Raw genomic sequence first — 19,368 nt, 5'->3', positions numbered from 1 at the left:
ACATTGACAGGAATTTAGAAGTTGATTCCAACCCTCATAGATGACTTTAAGGGGTTCAAGTCTCCAGTGGAGGAATAAACTGCAGATGTAGTGGAAATAGCAAGCATACTGGAATTAGAAGTGGAGCCTGAATATGTGACTGAATTGAGCAATCTCATGAATAAACTTTAACATGAGGAGTTGCTTCTTATGAGCAAGTAAGTGACTTCTGGTGATACATTCTAGTCTTGGTGAAGAATCTGTGAATGTTGTTTAAGTAACAACAAAGGATTTAGAATATTACATCAACTTAGTTGATTAAGAAGAAGAAGGATTTGAAAGTATTGACTAAAAATTTTGAAAGAAGCTCTAATGTGGGTGAAATCCTATCAAACAGCATCTGCTACAGGTGAACATTTAATAAACTACAATTAATGTAAACGTTTATACACACTTGGAAACCAAAAATTTGTGTAATTCCTTTTACTGTCATATTTGTTTTATTAGTCTGCAACAGAACCCATAATATCTCCAAAGTCTGCTGGTGTCATGAACCCAGTTTAATTTCTCCCAGTTTATAAGACTATTTTAGTTTGTAAAACTTCTGTTCATGTAAAAGTGAGACCGAAGTAGTTAACACTAAATAACACTAAATACATATCTATATATATATATAAAGTACATTTCAATGTGATACTGTACTATTCATCCTTTGGAAAAAAATAAGGAATTATACATCATCTTTTGGGGAAATTTTACTGAATGTCACCTGGAAATGGATCACCCTTTTAAAATATGAAAGTGGTTAATATCTGCTTCAGTTTGAGAATCTGTCACACACAGATGCTAACTCATATGTATGAACATCTATTATTGAAAATGCCATAAAAGCTTTTCTATCCTTCTGCATTTTTCTATCAAAGATATTTTTTCATGAAATAAAGATGATTTCATTTCCTTGGTTTCAACATTGTTTCAAAGGAGAGTGGATTTTTTTCTTCCTATCATCTGTCTTTTTTTTTCATATGCCCTCAATTTCCCTTGCTCATTTTTCTTTTTTTTTTTTTTTAAATGCCTTTCTTGTCTTGTTGCTCAAGTCCGACTAACAACACTTTTCATATGTTTGAATTTGAAAGTCCTTTTACAAGAAGGGGAATGTATTTTTGGCAATTCTGAACCTATTTTTAAAGTTCAAATAGGATAAATATGTTTGGGGATTTTTTTCATTGAAATGAAAACTGTTTTAATGCATCATTTTATCTTTTCCAACTGAATTATTGAAGTAATAATGAGACCAACACATTTGGGGGCTTTGAGATTTAGTACTGTCAGCACCATCAATTTATTTAGAATATTTTCATGAATAGTTGCAAGATCACAGCAAATTGTGAGTGAAATGGATCTTTGAGACATTTGAATCTGGAATCCAGATTTCTATAAGTTTTATGAACTGAGGTCCAGGAATATTAAAAGACTTGTCTATGTTTACTCACATGTATAGAAGCAAACCTGGGAATCCATAAGCATTTATCATCCATCTATTTCTAGGAATTACTGAATTCTACCCTCAGCATATCTGTCTCTCCATGGCAGCCAATTTGGATCTTTCATTCATTTAATCCAGTGTTATTTACATAGGGAAGTCTAGCTAGTTGTATTCCTTCTTCGATGAGTTTTCTGTATGATTAACCTTGAGGTTGCTGATACCTTTGTAAACAATTTTTTTTTTGAATGCTGTAGCACAAATGTTCTTTCCACCCTTCAGAAATGTATTGGAAAATGTCTCATGCACTAATGAGAAATGTGGTGTACAAAGAGTCTGCAGTTCGTACTCATGCTGGTGTTGCATTGCTGTTTTCATGGTGTGCCGGTAGTCTCATACTAGTGTATTGCATTCATCTGAGTGTCCCCTGTGCCCAGATCAGAGATGAGACTAAAACAGGTTCTTGTTAAATGGTGTTAAGAGATTAGATTTGTCTCATATACCCTAGCACCATCTCCTATTGCACTACAAGTAGTATTCCACCCTTACCTGGATGATATTTCAAATTCCTTCATAATGAAAATCAAGACTAAACTAAACAAAAAGTGTGGCTGAAAGAGTTTATGGTAAATTAGAGAGAACTTGGCTCTGAATTAAGTTTTCCAATTCCTGCTGTATAGAGCAAATTGTTACAATCAGCATTCATAATTGAGCTTCAGTGAAAGGCTTTGTTTTACAATTTGCTCTAAGGTAATTAGGAAAATGTGCATGAAAGCATGACACGTATAAATCACAGGTATATTCATCTGAATGTATTTTATGTAATTTATATTTGTAGCTCATATTGTAAAGCTAAATTTACTGTATTGAAACAGACAATTAAAGAAAGGTAAAGGGACTAGTATTTTCCCAGAAACTTAAATGCACTAGGCACGATGCCATATTCTGAACAAATTCTATCTCTGTTCATCTTCTCTATGTGTTGCATCAGACAACACCACACTGACAAACAGGAGTCATGGAGCATAATGTATCCTGCTACATAATGCAGGATGCTGCTGAAGAGCAAGATCCTGGCCCTTTTTTTGACACATGTAATTGATTGTAAGGAGATTAAAGAAAGGGGAAGGGTGTAGAAGATTAGGGATTGTGAGTCTGCCCTCCAGGAACTTCTAATCTACTTGATGATACACCCTAATCCCCAGCCAAGGTTCTAATCTTATCAACAAGGTGCTCCACTGATCAGCTTCTGGTGTCCCTTGTCATACATTGATCCTCAGCCCCCCGGGCATTCCCAGTCATACCTTGTGATGTATAAATCGGGAGTATATGTTATGCATCGGTCCTCAGCCCCCCGGGCATTCTGGACATACCTTGTGATGCATAACCTTCCCAGTGTGATCCAGCTTTGTGCTCTAGTTTGATCTGAAGGGCTTAAGGGTTTGGGCTCCTGTTCCTAACTGGCCGGCCACTTTGACCTTGTTTAGGTGACAAAATGGTGGCCGATTAGGCTGCCTAGGAGTAGCAGACCCACATCTATGCAAATATCGCCACCATTTCACAACTGAGGAAACTGAGCATGTGAAAACCCTGAACATGCAGGGGGGTGTCAGTCGATAAAGTTTTGTTGATATGCTAACATCAGATTTGTTGACATATACATCTCTAATCAAAATAATTACAACTTATATCCAAACAAATTGTGGAAGGGACAGAAGGTGAACTCTGTTCATCTGAATGGTACTCCTAGGCATTTTAACAAGGAAAATTTGTGTTGAATTATTTCAAATAAGGAACACTTACTTATGTAAGTTCACAACTTAATTTGCAATGATCAATTTGCAGATCATTTTTTTAAAATATATGTACACATTATGGCATCATTTAACAGTAAATATGTCTGTTTATAAGTTCCTTTTTTGTACTAATTTCCTTGAGTAAAAGGAGCCAGATGACCAGAAATTTAACAATTCAGAGACTGGCTCAATATAATTGAACTTGGAATCAAATCCATTTCTAAATTCTAACATAACATTTCCTATGTTGTGTTCTCTGGAGCTATCAAGAGGTGTTTTATACACACACATACACAGATTTACTCTTATTTGATACAAAAAAATAAATGGTTACATATGCACATAACAGAATCTCATGACCAAATATGTTGAGAAGGTGCTGTGGTAAATAAAAATAAGCATTTGCTTTTAAATTATATATCCTGTGTCCATTAAAATGAGCATGGTGCTTTGTTAAACTCCCAGGGCAAAATAAAATTTGCAAAGTCCTTGAACCTTTTTGATAGCAAAAATCTTTTTGACAAGGATTGTTAACCCTTGTAGTGAAAGTGGTCAGTACAATATATTTGGGGAAACTATGTTCATTTATTTATTTAACAAAAATATCTGAGTACTTACTATATGCCTATCATTGTATTGGCATTGGAAACACTGCATGAGTGAAGCAGATTCCTGCATTTGTGGAGTTAATATTCTTGTAAGGGCTACAGAGAATAATAAACAAGACAAATAACTAACACATATAGAAATCTAATGAGTCCTAAAGAGAAAAAATAAAGTGGAGAAAATGATAAAGGGTACAATATATTTAGGGAAACTGTATTCATTAATTTATTTAACAAAAATATCTGGGCACTTACTATATGCCTAGTAAGGACAAGTAATAAACTTTCTACAGAGAGTGTCAAGAAGGCTTCACCAAGAAGGCGACACTAAAGACTGAATTGAAGGAGGAGGCTATATGGAATTGGGGGTTAATTTACAGGCAGAGGAACGTCCACATTTCCAGGCAGATGAAAGTCCACATGTCATCACACCAGAGGTGACATGATGATGGTGTCCTCAACAAAGATTTCAGCAGTGGAGTAGGCAAACTAAAATCAAATTCTGAATCTATATTGAATGGAAAAGTTTACTGAACTTGTTGATAGATCAGATATTGGGTTTGTGAGAGAGAAAATCAAGAAAGCAAAGTAAGAGTGACTCCAGAGTTTTGACTTTAGTACCTGGAAAAATGACTGCCTCTTATTGGAATGAGGAAGACCTTGAGATAACAAGTTTGGGGAAGGAAGATTAAATATTAGGAGTTCATTTTTAGACATACTCATTTTGATATGCCTTTTAGATATTCATGTACAGAGAATGATTTGGCAGATAGAATACTAAAGTAAATAACCAAGGTTATCCAGTGGTAAATTCTTATGTAGAGCGCATAGAATTCCAAAATTAGAATTGTCTTGATTTAGGAACCAATCCTAATTTACACAGTCTTCCAACATAAACTAAATTCTATTGGATAACTTAATGCTGGCATGCTTCTGGCATGCCAAAATAAAAACAGGAAAAAAAGAGAGGTTGAGCAGATCTCAAAATCATGACCTCCAACCCAAATGTGTTTTCATTCATTGGCTGGAAGGTGGAGTTAAACATGAAATAGTGGCTTTGAGATGACTCAGCACTGCAACTGAAACATCACAGAAGGAGCTTTACTTAAGAGTCCTTGGTGAGCAGCACTCTCCCCTTAGCACCTTCAATTAATACAGTCTTAGAGGGGTAATGTTGCCGGTCGATAGATCTTCTGTTTTGACAAAGATAGCATGTGACATCTCTCTGTCGGTCTGAAGGACTTCTATTTTGAGACTAGTGACAGCTAACCAGGAAAGCCAATATTCTAAGTGAATTTAATAGACTATTCTCATGTAACTTCAGTTACTATGGATACTGTATTAGAAAATAAAAGGAATATAGATGATCTCTCTTCTAAGCAACGTTTTTTCTCTTTTTTTTTCCTAATCAATTTCAGGGCCTTTACGTATAGGGACATTAATAGTTTTTTAATTGTGATCATGTAGAAAAAGAGTATAAAACATAAATGTGCACCTGAAATATTTATTATATAATACAGACCACATAATTAGCAAGGTCAAAGAAAACAACAGTGCTGGCTATTTATCAGTCAATCTCTTGCCCCCTCCAAATCACAGCACTTTCATTTCCTCATAAACAAAAATTTCCCTGTCCTACTGCCATTGATTTTCTTGTATGTGGTTAGCATTTTGCCACCTGAACATTATAGTTTAATTAAACCTGATTCATTATACATCCACTCTACTGTTCATTGTTTTTGTTTTTATTTTTTGCTTATTCTTACTTTAGAATATTATACATAATTCTGCTTTGAATATTTCAGTAGCCATCTTTGTATAAATGTGTATTCATTTCCATTTAATATTGTAAGTCTGTGTGATGATAGTACACAGGTGCCTTGGGGAAGGAAATTCTATGGGGACTTAACCTAAGGGGGTGGGAGGAAGCAAATATTGTTTTTTTTTTTTAATAAAGTAAAATAATAATAAAAAAGAAGAGTTGCAAGGGCACTCCACAAGAAAAAACATATATATTGTCTGTATGACGGGCTTATCTTCAAATTCAATACATAACTTAAGTCCTTTGTTGTTGCTGCTGTTTACAACCAACTATTTTTTAAAAAGCAGAAAAAATGAACTTGCTTTGATTTTCATTGAAATTACATTAAATAGATGAATGAGTCTGAAAAATACTTATAAATCTTTAAATATTAAATCTTCTAATCCATGGTCATAGTATAGACCTTGATTTGTTTAGATCTTCTTTAATTTCTCTCAATGGTGTTTTATAGATTTTTGCCTGGAGGTTTTGTACATCTCTGTTAGATTCATCCCTTGATGTTTAATTTTGATGCTATTATAAATAATATCTATTTTTAAATTTCATTTTGTTTTGTTGTTGCTAGGGAGAAGTTCAATTGATTTTTTTTGTATTGACTTTCTAGCTAGCATCCTGGCTAAACTTACTTATTACTTCTAATAATTACCTGTAGATATTTTGGATTACCCATTAAATCTTATCTGAATAATATAAGATTTTTTTCTTTATTAAATGTAAATGTTTTATTTCTTCTAGTCCTTATGCACTGGCTAGACTTTCCTATACAATAACTACAAATTATCACAATATGTTTCCCATTCTCAGAGTAGAATCTTTTGACATTTACTGTTAATTACAATTGTTTCTTATGACTCTACTGCTAGCTCTATCATAAGAAAATTTCCTTCTATTTTTTAGTGTGCTAAGATTTTTTTTATAAATTTGGATCAAATTTTACCAACAATTTTTTTTCTGAATTTATCAATGTCATCATACTGTTTAACATAGTAATGCAATAAGTTAAATTAATTAGTTTTAAGTATTAGTCCAATTTTACTTTCTGGTATATCTTGGAAGAATGTCCCTATTGGCATCATTAAGACAAGGGGCCCATGACTTCCATTCTCATTCAATATGGTATTGGAAGTAGATTGTAAATGTCGTAGAAGAAGAAAAAGTGTAATAAGGAAAGGGCTATTACCCACAATAATTTTTATGATGGTTCAATTAAAGAATTTAGCAGAGTTGATAGAAAAAAAATCAACATAATGTCAGTTATATGCCTATATAGTTTACTACAAAAGATACTTGTTCTAGAAGCAAATAGTATAAATCATGAATCATTCTATGAATCATTCTAATGAAAGAAATAACATGATATAAAGATGTAGGTTTCCTTTTTAGAGAAATAACAAATAAGACAAACATAGACACAGCCTACCTGCAGAAGAAAAGATGGGGTATTTATTCTCCGAGATGTCAAAAATGGAACTGTTGGGATTAACAATGGAAACTTAGAAGTTAAGAAAGCACCTATTAGTGCATAGGTAAACAAACAGATCAATGAGACAAAAGGAAAAACATAAATGCTTAACTAAAGCATTTGAGAACTGCAATCCTGGCAGTCATTTGCTGAAGACTAGCAGCAAAATAATTGAACATTTGTATTGGAAAATATTTTCATTAGCTATATCTCTCCATACCCCAAATAAGTTCATGTTTAAATGAAATACTTAATTAAAAAATTGTGTTACTTCAGAAAAAAGGCAGCAGAGAAACAAATTTTTTATGACACTAATGTAGGAAATCAATTATTCAGCAAGCAATAAAAATATGTCCATTAAGTGTCTAATAAAAATTATTGCATTAAAATTGAGGCCTTATTAGTGTCAAAAGACAACATAAAAGTATAAAAACACGTCACAAACTAACAGAAAATATTTCCATGACATTATAACAATCATCAGATTAATATACTGCAGATCAATTTGAAAAGGTCAAGAAGTCCATTAGAAAAATGAGCATTGACAGGAAGAAAAAATGTAGATAGTCTATAAGTATATGAAAAGATGTTCTACATAATTTCTTGTTTCGGAAATTCAAATTAGGGTCAGGATGAGATACTTCAAGATCAACTTATAGGCAGAAAAGAATAGCACAGACCTAACGAGGCTCAGTTTTTATTACTTAATCCCATTTTTATTAAATTCAAAAGCAGGCAAAACTGATTTATGGTGATAGAAGTCAAATTAATGATTGTTTTGGGTGATGTGGTGAGAAGACAAAATTTGAGGAGAGTCACATTTGATAGTATTCTATTTCTTGTTTAGATGCTTTTATAATCTTTTATTGAAATAGCATTGTATTATATAAATTTCACATGTGCATTAATATAAACATCTGTATAATTTAGAATGCACATATACTCAACTAAATTTGTATTGACTTTACTAAACTAAACTAGTAGAACAGAAATTTGGATACTATCTAGTGTTAGCTAAATTTTTTTTTTTTTCCTTTATTTTTATTTCAATATTATTTTTTATTTCTTTATATCATTCTTCATTTTTAAACAATATTTGCTGCCTCCTACCCCCTCAGGTCTATGTTAGCTAAATTTTTGAATCAACAAAAAACTCTTTGATTATTGGTAGCATAAAAGTATTCCTACTCATATACCATAAAAAACTCTCATATGTGCTTTAAGAAATGCATATGGGGCCTCCCTGGTGGCACAGGAGTTAAAGACAGTGCTATCAAGCTAATGCCAGACACTGAAGCACAAGTTCATGAATGTTCATGGTATTGTTTATAGCAGCCACAAAAAAGTAATAAGAATCTAAGTGGCAATAATTAATAAGATGGATAAATAAATATCGGTATAATTAGTAACTAAACAGAGTATTGTACTATAAGGAGAATGATAGGGAAAAAAGAATCATCATGAATGGATATACATCAATGGAAAATAATACTAAATGAAGTAGATCACTCCACAAGAAATCTAAACACTAATACATTTATTCATCTATATGTTACATACATATAATGTATATGTGTATATATGTTTTATAGTTAACAAACAGGGAAATTAACAATGTATTTTTTAGCTAGAATTATAAATGACTATTTATGTAGGTGAGGATTTCCTGTTGATAATTTTCTGGTGAAATATACATGGTTAAAATTTACACACCTTTTATGAAAGTGATTATCTCTGTGGGGAAGGGAAGAAATGTGAGTAAGGAAGAGCTAGCAATATCCGATCAGATATTAGTTGTGTTAATTTTCTGAAGTTGAATGTGTGCAGTTGCTAATATTATGTATTGCATTGACTGTATTCTTATCTTTTATACATCTTCACATTTTACAATAAAAATTAAAATAACTTGAAAAAACACCACTGTTTAAAAATTAGGGAAAACTTATTACCCAATTTCCTTTAGATTGATGGGGGTAAAAGTCATACAAGTATGAAATCCAATCTGCTAAATGTACATATAAACCCATTTGTGTCAACATCTCCAGCTTTCTTTGTGCTCAAAATAAACTGATTTTTGCTTTCAGATTAATGTGCCATTTTCCCATTTGGATTTTTCTCCTTTTGTTCCACTCAACTTAACCCTCTAACTCTGTCACCTCTTGCCTCACTGGAACTTTGTATTTTGCTTTAAGACTCAGTTCATTTATTTCTTCCTCTGGGAAACCCTTCCCCTGTATTGACACAACTTACTCTCCAGTTCCACTGTGTCCCAAAAAATTTCTATTGTGTTTTCTGTATGGTGTTGCTATTAATGTACAGATATTGTTGCCACTTGGCCATGAACTATTCCACAGTAGGAACCATTTGTTTCTGGACTTCCAGCTCTTAACACTGTGACTTCATATCCTGTGAGCATCTGATGTGCCTCTGTTGAATGAATGAAGGAGGGTAGTAGATATTGACTTTATTTGTAACCAAGAAGCTTAAACACAAAGATGGCATAAAAATAAAAAGATGGACAAGAGATTTTAATAATAGTAGAAGGCAATTTGAGACAAAAATATGAAAGGCAATCCAGCACTGTACAATTCTATTTCTCAAATGAATGTCAAAATTAAAGTTTGAGGATTTTTAAAAGAGAAGGTGAATGAATGGCAGCCAAGGTTCTGTTACTCTTTGACTGGTTAAATTTCATTTCCTTATCTGTAAAATATTGGAAATACTTCCACTATACCATAAGGTTGTTAGGAGGATGAAATGTGATAATTCTGGTTAAGTACTGAGCACAGTGCTGGACACATGAAGTGTTTTTATGATTTATGGGCATTAATTTTCCAACCATGAGTGTTAGTAGAAGACTGTAAAGAGTTGGAGTTTGAGAAGGATTTAAAAACTGTTTGAAAGTAAAGCTGATTTGACTATGACTAGTTAGGCAGTTATTCCCTTCCCCCCTCACTGCTATGTATGTCCCAGTTGAAAAGGATGACCTTCCCCAAATAGAGATTGATCATTCTTAATTCAGGGATATACAAGTAACTATGCCCCATTGCTAGAACAGCCAGACAAGTTCCATTTATAGGACATGAAAGGCTAGTCAAGCTTCCAAGACTCCAGACATGTTCAGGTATGCATGTGGCAGTCTAACTTCCTTAAAATTAAAAAAAAAAGGGGGGGGGCAAAAAAGTAATAGGAACTAAATGGTTAGGAGAAGATATGTGAGTTTGCAAGTGCAGTTTATAAGAGGGAAAGTAAGGAATGAAGCTGTCTAACATTTATTGCACCTCTTCAAGATGTTGGTTGCTTAACCAGGCAACTCACTCATATGCTACCATTTAATGCTCATAACCAGACCCTGAAGAGGTCCTACCATGCCCATTTTACAGCTAACAAAAGTGATCCTCAGAGAATGTGAAGCCCAGGTTTAAGAACATATGAGTCGTGGTGGAACCAGGCTCCATGCCTGTCTGATTTCAAGGGTCTTCATAAGATAACTAGGGCCAAAAAAGGAACTAGAGATCTTGAGAAGCTTCCCTGTGTGCTTGGCAAAGAATGAGGCTTTATTGTGAATGGATTTATAAAGGCACATCTTATTTCCCATGAAATGCCTGTATATAGTGGTAGGAGATCTAAAAGTAGTTTTTAATGAGAGGAATGATGTTTTGATTTCCTACATGGAAATACATGTGAACTTTGATGTACTTAAAATAACATAACTAAAAACAGCTGCTTTTCAAAAAATTTAAGTTAGTACCTCTAAATGTGGCTTGTAAGTCTGCTAACAACCTCAAAGTAGATATTACATCATGTTGTTGTTTTTTTTTTTTTTTTTACAATAAACTGGATAGTAATCAGAATGGAAGGTTGTTTCTTCCCAAAGGATTGTAGCAGGAATGAAATTCATTAAGTTTGAGAAACTGTCCCTGCTGAGAGCTGAGTTGGAGTCCCTGCCTCAGAGTGGCAAATGGAATAGCTTTTTAAAGAAACCTGGATTCTTTATTCTTCTTGGCAGCAAGTCCCATACTCATGATTAGCAGGCGTCAGTCATCAGCTGAAATCATCCTGGCCCTTCACCGACTCCAGGTTGGTCTGTTTCCATCCATCTGCTCATGTGAGATGAAATTTGCTTTGGTGAAGGGCAAATGCAAAGATCACCAGCTTGGGCAGTTTTTATCATCACAATGTGCTGTTTAAGTCTCTGCAAAAGGGCTTGATTAAAATGCAGCAAAATAGAGTCCTTAAAATTTGAAGAAATATATACTTGTGTGAATGTGTAAGTGCTTATGGGAGGAGAAACATTTAGAAGTTCTGAATATTTTCTTCAGAATTTTAAATTAGACTTGAGTTAAATAAGCTTTTGAGAAACAAAGAGATGTTCTTAAACTATAATCTAATGCTTCAGAGAACTGAATAATTTTGAATACAATTGTGTTTAAATGCTAAATGACATAATATGGCTCAATGTCCAGATAAAAAAAATAAAACTTTTTGGTCCATGACTGAATTCACAACACCACACAAAAGATCCATCTGGAATATAACCTGACAAGATTATAGAAACAAGCCTGAGAGACTTTCTTTATTCTGATCTCTGTATTTCTCAAATGAATGCCACTTATCTAACTAAAATATCTTCACATGTAAGGTACAGTAGAAATGTTTCACTTTACACTTTTAAATGTTATGTTGATTTAAAGACTTAATGATACAGTAATGACAGACAGTGGAGTGTGTTAGCAGCTACCTAAGAGAGATTCATTATAGCCTTTACAATCTAGCAACTGAGCCCCTTCCTTGGGTACCACTCTTATGGGTCCCTTTAATCTTGTATAGAAGACTTGCTTAACCTTCTTGAGGAGACACCAGAAGTGGCAGAGAATTAGAGCCCCAAGTGTGACCCTGAACCTATGAGAGATGACATTAGGTGGATTTGTACCCCAGCTTCTTGTCCCAGAGCTGGACAATCCCAAGATGCATTCCACATAGACACTAGGAGCACTCATCTTGGGGTTGAGTCTAGCTGTCCATAGTGATAAGCTGCATATTAACCCACTCTTTATTGGGTTCTTCTTTTTTTTCTTTCTCATTCCCACATGCCCTCACACTACTTCCTTGAATCAACTCTCAAATCTTTCAGAATCCAACTCAAACATGGAACCAAGAGGATGGGCCTTATAGAGCTCATGTCACTGTCTCAAGACCATCCTCCAAGGCTTCAGGGAGCCCAGAGTTCCCTATTCACATGGGCTAAAGTTGCTTTCAGCATCTTTTCAGGTCACCCTGTCCTTCGGATATGACTTTTTAAGAGTAGACTGCATATCACTATGTGCTCTTTAAGGACCCAAATTTTAAATGAGTTTGGATATGCAACCCAGTTGTCCATATGCATGTGCATGTACTCTTGTCAAGAGGTACAAAAGGTGAGGAGAGAAAAGGAGGTGGCAGATTCTGGGCCTGGAGTCCCCCTATTTTATTGTCTTAGAATTCTCAAATGTAAAGAGTGGGCCGAATAGAGGGAGCACTGTCTAAGAGAATTTTCTTTTTTTCACCAGTCACATTAAGTGTATTATTGGCAGCTGATCTAGGCTGGTCTTTAACTACTTTTTGTGTGAAATGAGAAATTTACATAAATTTATCTTTTTAAAGATTTATTTATTTATCGTACACGCCAGAGGCAGGGTGGGGTGAGAGGATTTACCAGAGACAGAGTAGAGAACAAAACAGGCAGAATGAATGAAATACACTGTGGAGGAGAGCAGCAGTCAAGCCAGGAGAGATCTGCTGTGCCATGTGGGTAGCTCCCTGGCTAGGGATCAAACTCATGCTGCAGTGCCTGCCGGTAGATTCATAGGTTGTGTCTTAACCCCTTGAGCCACAAGGGAGGCCCCATAAATTTATTTATTTATTTATTTTTTTTTAAATGTAGTTTTTTTTTTTTTTTTTTTTTTTAATAGAGGCATGCTTTATTTATTTATTTTATTTGTTTGTTTGTTTTGTTTATACATGCACTGGGTACAGTCAGAAGCGAGGGAGGGTGAGAGAATTCACCAGAGCCAGAGAGGGGAGCAGAGCAGGCAGAAGGACCGAAGTACACTGCTGAGGGGAGCAGCGGGCGGCAGGAGAGGTCTGCGCGCCATGTGGGATCTCCTCCGGTGGCCGGAAGCAGCCGGGGATCGAACCGGCGCCACAGAGGCCGCGGGCAGCTTCGCAACCCAGCGCTCAACCGCTGCGCCACAAGGGAGGCCCCATAAATTTATTTTTAAGGCCCTTCAAGATTGTAGTTTCTAACAGTTAATGTCACTTTTCTTATACCTAAGAGATACTTAAAAATTCCCCTTTAATTTCCAGCTAGAAACTTAGTGTTCAACCCAGATGAGTTAGTGTTCTCCTGAACCTACCCTTAGCCTCTTCCTTCTCTTGAGTAAAAGAGCACAGAGTCCAAAGAAGCATGGTGACTCTTATAATTTAGGTGAATAATAGAGATAACAACTGTGCTTAAAATATCAACAGAAGTATGAAAACAGAAACAAAATATAGGACCAGAGAGAATGGATTTATAAAGAAATACAACAATATGTAAACAGTGGTTTTCGTTTGATTATGGAAAGTGATGGTATTTCTTCTCTGTGTTTTGCCTTTTTCCAGCCTCTGTTTTTCTTAGAATTCGTGGCTCTGTCAGAATGCATTTAGAGAGTATGGAAGTGAATTCAAGAATAAAATGGTTATTCTTATAACCTTATATAACAATTCAGGAACTAAAATGTTACTTTTATTCTAAAAAGTATCCTCAGTCAAGGACAATGACTACTATTTAAAGGTGTATAGGAAAATGTCTGGGGAATTGTCTTTGAAAAAAGGAGGAATTTCTGTATTTTTCACAGTATCCTTAAAACAAAACTTATCAGAAAAGTTGAATAAATCAGACATAACCTCAAATCTACTATAAGGATAGTATAAGGTAAATGAAATTACTGAGGTGACAGGAATGGTAGAGGAAATTGCAGTGAATACCAAGCATATGAAAAATAACTTGATTACATCTATGATATAATTTCTTATCATCAAAATAGCATCACTCCTGTTATTAAATGCATGTACAATTTTATGGTTGACAAATAGTTTTTCTCAAATGTCATTACATTAATATGACATTACTATAAGTTAGGTATTATAAATATCTGAAAGACTATGAATTTTAGAATGCATGCTATAACCTCTTTGAAAATAAACATGGACTTCTTTTAACTGATGTGATGTAGGTATAAATGAAATAAAATCTAATTCCCAGACAAATATTAGAAACAATTATTACTGGTGATAGAATAAATAGTACTTACACTATATCAGATACTCTGCCAAATTTTTAATGCATTAACTTATTTTTTAAACAATGATCTTAGAGCATTTATAAAATGACCTTCCATTTTACAAATGTAGAAAATAAGGCCCAGAGATAACATATAGCTTGTCAAGGTCACTGAGATAATAAGTGGTAGCGTTGAAAAGCTAGTCATATCCTAAAGGCTAATGCCCTTATTACGATGTGATGCTGTGAGGTTACAAGCATTTTGATGCTTGAATTAGCTTAAAGGCATCTTTTCATGGATTTTGCTTTTGTTTTGCTTTTATTGCTAGTGAATTGGTACTGCTGATCAGGATAACATAAAATGAGACCTCAAGTCTGAAGCTCCAAGAGTTCTATAATTGCCAAACCAATCTAAATAAGGAAAATACATATTTTATCAAAATTTTACATGAGTTAATATAATGATATTCAAATAATAATTCCTACCAGAACTATATATGAACATGCATTATTAGATCTCTTTGAATTTGTTTAAAATAAACACAAAGTTTTCATTCTCTGTTACATAGGAATTACTTTTGGGTATCTTGATATGTCAAAGATCATTCCTAATGTCAAAAAATATACAACATATTTATTTATTTTTTTAATAATAAATTTTATTTTTATATTCCCCATACAATTGCAACCCCCCATTCTGACCCCAATCCCTCCCCTCCCGCCCCCCACCCCCAAAAAGTGTCTCTGGTTCATAGTGTAACATATTTATTTACCTTTATTTTTTACATTTCAAAGTTTTCAATATTATATAAAAATTTTAATTCTTTCTCTGGGATAGTTCTCTAAAGACTTTTAAAAATTCTTGGTGGAGGTGCTGTAAAATCACTATTATGCAATCACTGCCAGCAACCCTCTCCTAGGGGACCAGTTTTGATTCTTGGAGCTGGGAAGACTCATTTCCTCTTTTTGAAATGGAGCTGATACTTGAGTTGGGAAAACACAGGTAAATTTGAAATTCATTTTTGTGTATTGAGTGTGTGTGCCTTTTTTTGGCCATTGATCCATCTTGCTCATATCTCAGAGTGGTAAACAATATAATTAGAATGTGGGATGATGAGAGACTAAAAGGATGAAAGCCAAAAAGATAATTCATAAAGTATCCTGGAATCCTTCCTACGCAAATGCCCAGAGGACTCCTCATTCACAGCCATGTCAACACTGCTCTCTGTATGATGAACCTTTCACCTCCACTCCCACCGAGGCTGGGAGTGCTCCTCAAGAAGAATGATGAGCCTTTTAGTGACTCCATGTAGCTGATAGTTAAACAGCCACAGAATGGCACCTACAGTACAGGTGAAAATTTCTTCAGCACCAGTAGTGAAATAAGCACAGTGGGATAAGGTCAAACAGAATATCAAATGACTAAAATTATATGTGAAAGTCATTTATCATTTTGAAGGAACTTAACTGGTGTGTGTACATCTATGTTTAAGTTGCTCAAAGACCTAGTGTTAATCCTCCCACTATGGAAGATTTAGGATCTTATCATCATGTTTTTCAAAAGCTTCTTGCTTTTATTTAAAGAGAGTATAATAGGGATGACTTCCAATTTGATTTAAAGTAGACACATTTATACTAGTCTTTCATTTTATTTTAGGCCTTAACATTTGTTACTATAGCTGAATACATAGATGGCTAAATGGAATACACACACACACACACACACACACAGACATGACCAAGTGAAAGACACGAGACCACTGCCAATATCATCATGCTATATATGTCATATCTTAAGTATATTAACAATTATTTACAAAAGATAAATTATATACCACTTTGACTAATTTATATTACAGAGGCATATGTATGTGCATATATCCACATGTATAATAAAAAAAAGCAAAATTTCAGACACGGGGTGAAGTCTGTACTATTATATTTGCCAGCTCTGATTTCTACACATATATTTTCATCCCCACCCCACTCAAGTTTGTCAGTTTGTGTGTCACCTTGTGTTGAACTACCATTTTTTAACCTACAAAAGGGAATTTCTCACAATCCAGATATGGTATAACATACAGTGGCTTGATAATCACAGCTCCTCTTTATCATGTCATGGATGCTCATTAATCATTCAACACAGAAGATGTTGCTTTCTCTGAACTGGGACCTGAGGATGAATAAAATCTAAAGTGGAAGAAAAGAGAGCAGGAGGGAAGACAATTCATGTAAAAAGCATCAAAGTAATGGTTTAGAGGTAGAAAAATATACTGAGACAGTATTCCTCAATCGTTTTTTCATATCATAGAAAGCATAGAAAGGAATATTTGTAAGGTGTTCAGGGATATACTGAAGGATGTGTGAGGCACATCAATAAGATTTCCTAACAATATTTTGATATTACCTTTATATATTTATATGATAGTAAACAATAAAGTATGAGGATGAAATTAATTTCCTTAGTTTTTTGGTAAAATGTCTACAGACATGATTTTATAAATTGTAATGAAAACATGAGAAGGGATGGCTTAACTATGATCTCTTATAGCCCTTGTTAGAAGTCAGGACCAGACTATCTTTACCAAAATCTTATTAAAATTATTACACGTGGCTTACAACACCCAGCCCTGAATCCATTCTGCTCCTCTGGGCTTCACTTTACTTCTCATTTTGGTATATTTCTTAAAAATGTCTGCCTTTGTTGAGCTGCTGCTAGTGTATCGGGTTTTAATTTTTTTTAAGATTTATTGATTTATGCATACAAGAGCTGGGGTACAGGCCATAGATGCGAGGGGTGAGCGGATTCTCCAGAGACAGAGTGGCGAAAGGAACAGGCAGATTGACCGAAGTTCACTGCTGAGGGGAGCGGTGGGCTAATCAGGAGAGGTCTGCTGCACCATGTGGGTTGCTCCCTGGCCGGCCGGGGATCAAACTCGTGCTACAGAGGCTGCGGATTGCTTCATAGTGCGGTACTTACCTCTTGCGCCACCAGGGAGGCCCCTCGGGTTTTAATTCTTAAGAACATTTCCTCAAGTTTATCTTCAAAAATTGAGTGGGGAAATTAGTACATATCTTCAAGGTTTTTAGTCTTATTATTCACCAGTACTGGCATTGATGAGCGGACACAGGGCTTGAAGTTTCACACATTTCTTTTTTTGACAGCACCATGAAAAACTCATGGCATAAGATCATACTCTATTCCTTGTGCAGTTGCTACTGAACATTTGAGTTTTCTTAAAATATTAATTTATATAGCTTTTAAGGAATAAGATTTGTGATATGATTTTACTCGACCTTCTTACCTGAAAATTTAATTTATTCTACAATTGCTGAATATTCTGATATAAATCTAGTGTCAGATTTTAAATATTAGAAAGATATATATATTTTTTTTTCTAACTGTATTACCAGACAGAACTTGGAGATCACAAGAAATCACAAAATTTAAAATAAAGCAAATCCAGTAAGAACATGATTTTGTGACTTACCATCATTAGTATCTTTCTACTATTCTTCAAAACATTTTTCTACATAAGTCATTGCATTAGCCAAGTAAAACCTAAATCTCTCCTTATCCTTAAATTCCTGTCTTCTAAAAAGAGTGGAAGACATAAACCACCCTGTCATCAGAGGAACTAAGAAAGAAGTCTCCAGATAGCAGTTTGGAAAACTATTGCTTCTTGTGCTTTGTTCTTTCATAGAAACTTCAGAATAACAATGGTAATCATACACATTTTTTTAAAAAGCAGGAAACATAAAGAATGACTCTAATATGTCTTCATTAGTAATTGTAATGGAGATGAAAATGAATGGGTCCTTATATTGCATTCACAGAAAATTATAAACTGCAATCAATACAAATTAATCTGAGTTAACAATTCTATTATTCTCAATTATCTCATGACCTAAGAAAAAGTTCTAGATCACATTTCTGAGAGCAGCAGGATATCTTCTCTGTGGCCACATGAGACCCTTTAGGCCTTCATAGCCACTGGATTCCTCTGTTATCTCTCTGGGTTCCAGTCTTCTACTTGAGGATAAATTCTTTTTTTTTTTTAATTTTTTTTTTAAGATTCATTTATTCATACAAGAACAGGGGTACAGGTCAGAAGCGCAGGAGGGTGAGAGAATTCACCAGAGAGAGCGGGGGGAGCAGAACTGGCAGATGGACCAAAGACACTGCTGAGGGGAGCAGCGGGCGAGACAGGAGAGGTCTGCCACACCATGTGGGAATCGCCCTGGCCGGCTGGGAATCGAAGCGCTCAACCCGCTGCACCACTGGGGAGGCCCTGGAGGATAAATTCGTAAGATGATTTCTTTGAAGGTTTGAAGTACTAGCTTCCTATATTATATTATATTAAACAGAAAGATTTTGGAGGATCTCCTTAAGTAAAACTCATATTTTGTTGTGTTGTAGCTGCATTGCGATTTCACAGTTTTCTAGAACATTTGATTAAATCCCACTTTTAACACTTTGAGGATCATAGATTCTATTGTAGTTTCCTCCCTTCTGAAATCAGTTCATATCCTTTTATTAATTGGGATATATAATGTTGAGGTAGTCTGTCTGGAGACTATTAAGAAGCATTAATGGAATAAAAAAGATTAATATATCATGAATTATTTAAATTGGCTCCATTTCCTATACCAAAATTTGTATTTTAATATAACTGGAGACTATGGAATATTTGTAGTTGCTATTGATGAAGAAATAAATGTGGTATTATTCTATATTATAATGTGTAATATGATGTGCATCAACTATAAAAGATTTTTTTTCACAGAGGCTTCCCGTTTAACACCACAAATATTGTTTAAGCACTAATTGTATATACAGACACCATACATAAAGAGAAAGTAGAATGGTAGCCCTACTTTGGAGGGCACTGAGAGTAATACATGGAGAAAATATGTG

At 34.5% G+C, this 19,368-nt stretch overlaps 1 protein-coding gene across 2 annotated transcripts in view; it reads left to right on the top strand.

Annotated features, from left to right (window-relative positions):
• Positions 1 to 19,368, top strand: part of NRG3 (neuregulin 3) — a 902,987-nt gene that overhangs the window by 804,253 nt on the left and 79,366 nt on the right. The gene's annotated exons all lie outside the window — the stretch shown is intronic.

The sequence above is a fragment of the Talpa occidentalis genome, unplaced genomic scaffold, assembly GCF_014898055.3.
Source record: "Talpa occidentalis isolate TD23 unplaced genomic scaffold, MPIMG_talOcc4v2.1 talOcc4.8, whole genome shotgun sequence".
NCBI classification, from domain to species: domain Eukaryota; kingdom Metazoa; phylum Chordata; class Mammalia; order Eulipotyphla; family Talpidae; genus Talpa; species Talpa occidentalis.
Note: the sequence above shows the minus strand (reverse complement) of the source record. Positions and strands in the feature narration are given on the sequence as shown.